This window comes from Choloepus didactylus, chromosome 12 (assembly GCF_015220235.1).
Source record: "Choloepus didactylus isolate mChoDid1 chromosome 12, mChoDid1.pri, whole genome shotgun sequence".
Classification (NCBI taxonomy): Eukaryota; Metazoa; Chordata; class Mammalia; order Pilosa; family Megalonychidae; genus Choloepus; species Choloepus didactylus.
Genome location: NC_051318.1, coordinates 30733494 through 30735918, shown reverse-complemented (window position 1 = coordinate 30735918; position 2425 = coordinate 30733494). Strand labels below are relative to the sequence as shown.

Genomic DNA, 2425 nt, shown 5'->3' with positions numbered 1-2425 from the left:
AAGTAGAGGGGGCTTAATGAAGCTTTTGACTGAGCAGCAGGTAGGAAGGAAGCCCTTGTGAGAGCTGTTGGACGAATTCCCGTTCCTGCTGAAAAGTGGCAGTGGTAGCAGGAGTCAGGTCCGAGAACCGTGGAGGGAAAAGGATGCCAAACCATACCCTCCTGCCTTTTCATTTCTTGCTTTCCAATTAATTACCAAAAACTCTCCTTCTGTCACATTGGAGGGAGGTATGTGTGAGCAGATGGAGAGGCTGGTGGGTCGTTTGTATCTATATTCTCATCTATAGTAATGTTTTTATATTTACTAATTGATAGCAACCAGTTGAAGCCTAACTTCTGAAGCAGAGGATGATAAATATATATATAAATATATGTATATTGATAGTCAGATGTGCCTTGTGTGTTGTATACCTGTTTTATATAATCTTGTTCTTGAGGTCTCAACTTAAATATTTTCTCAGAGAGAAATTTTTTGAGTATTTATTATAAGCATGGCTCATTGTATTTTTTTTTTTTTTTGCAGCAAGGTTAACAGTCATTTATTCCAGAGTTGGGGTTTGAACATGATATTCTAGTGTGCTGTTTACAGGTTTCTAGCAGGAAAATGAAATTTTATATATGTGTGTGTGTGTGTGTGTGTTCACCTGTGTTTTAATACTTTCATGGTTTCATTTTTTTAAAATATTAATCCACTTGGAATTTTGAAAATGTTACAATTTATTACAAGGCAGAATTATATAAATCTCAAACTTTGGCTAAGTAAACATTAATACATAACTATCAAAAAGAACTTTAAAGCCTTAAAGAGCATTGAAACTTTTAAGTTTTTAATTTCCAGAAATACATTAGAATAAACATTCATACTTTTAAGATTCCAAAGGGTTTGACTGAATTGTGAAATGTCCACAATGTGCTAGGTAAGGACTGAAGACCCAGAAACCAAAGCCATATGACTTTGTTTTTAATACACTGAGTAATAATGTCAGCCAGTAAAAATATCAGTTGTCAAGTATTTTATTGTATTCATTTTCATCTAGTTCTCACTTGGTATACTGTAAGATGGTACATTCCACAAATTATTACATGCAGAGAGCAATCCCTTCCTAATTTATGTGCGGGTATTCCCATGGTTATCGACAATGAAGTGTTTACTACCTTGAGCTCAATCAAGGTGTAGGCCAATTTGAAAGTGAATACTTCATTGTTCTGTATGGTCATGGAATGGCTGATTTTGTGTAGAACAGCTAGTACTCGTTTCTTAATTAATTGCTCTGCTCTTTCTCTTCTACATTGAGTACAGTATCCACAGTTATTCCTATGTCTTCCAATGGCCAACCTCCCTCCACTTCCAGACGCCTTGTGGGAAAGGAAGTGGAAACGCTGTAGAGGGATGTATGGTAACCAATTTTCATCATCCAGTCAAATAAGACCTGTGAACTGCAAGTCTTATAAAACCTTCTCTTCGGGATACTCTCACTTGGACAGTCACTACTTCTTCAACTGTTTTAGGAGGTTCCTCAGGTAAATAGAGAAACTTCTGTGTGGGCTGGTCAGGAGGTTGTAAAAATGTGGTTGCATGCTCAGGCAATTTCTGTCTCCTTGCAGCTTCTCTGTTTGAAGTTTCAGATGATGCCTGATTGGCATTTTTCAAGTACCAACACTTCATTACCCCCACGTTTGTGACCATTGCTTGATTTCCAGGTTTCACCTGACATTTGATAAAAGCGTTCTTCCAGTTTTTTTCAATTTCATTTCCTGGTGAGGTTTTAAAACCTCTTCTATATATCTGCTGGCCTTTTCACTCTATGCCTCTTGCCATTTGTTTTGCACAAATTTTTGCCTTTTGCCATTCTTCTCTTCTCCTTCTTTCAGATAAACTTGGAAAGATTTAAATGAGTTTAGCCATGAGGTAGTCACAGAAATGATTAAAGTAAGAAGGGCAAGCAGTAAAAAAATCTGACCACACAACAAAATGAGATCTTTAATTCCTAGATCTGGGATCCCATGTCAGAGTTCCAGACACAAGAGGGGGAGAACAGAAAGAAGGAAAATACCAACAACCCCACAAGAAGCCATTGTGTGGCTCAAGGTATTTAATTTCTGTTTTTTATTGTCAAAGAACCTATCAAAATTTATATTATATATTTATTTATTGCCCATATGTTCCCAATGGTCTACAAGCTCTATGAAGTCAGGGAGCATGTCTTCTCTTTGCTCAAATGCACATAATTGGAGCTCAATAAATATTGATTGGCTAAATAAATAAACTCAGCAAATATTAGTTAAGTGAATAAACATCTAGTGTGGAATTAGTGAAAGTGTCATATAAGGAATAGAGTTCTAATGAAACTCTAAAGATAGACTATAACAATGAGAACAAGAAGAGGGTATATATTGAAAAGAAATATAGGCTGACTTTTTGTACA

General features: G+C 36.1%; 1 pseudogene; it reads right to left on the bottom strand.

Moving 5' to 3' along the window:
* Positions 1-1261: 1261 nt before the first annotated feature.
* Positions 1262-2075, bottom strand: LOC119507477 (annotated as a pseudogene).
* Positions 2076-2425: the final 350 nt, after the last annotated feature.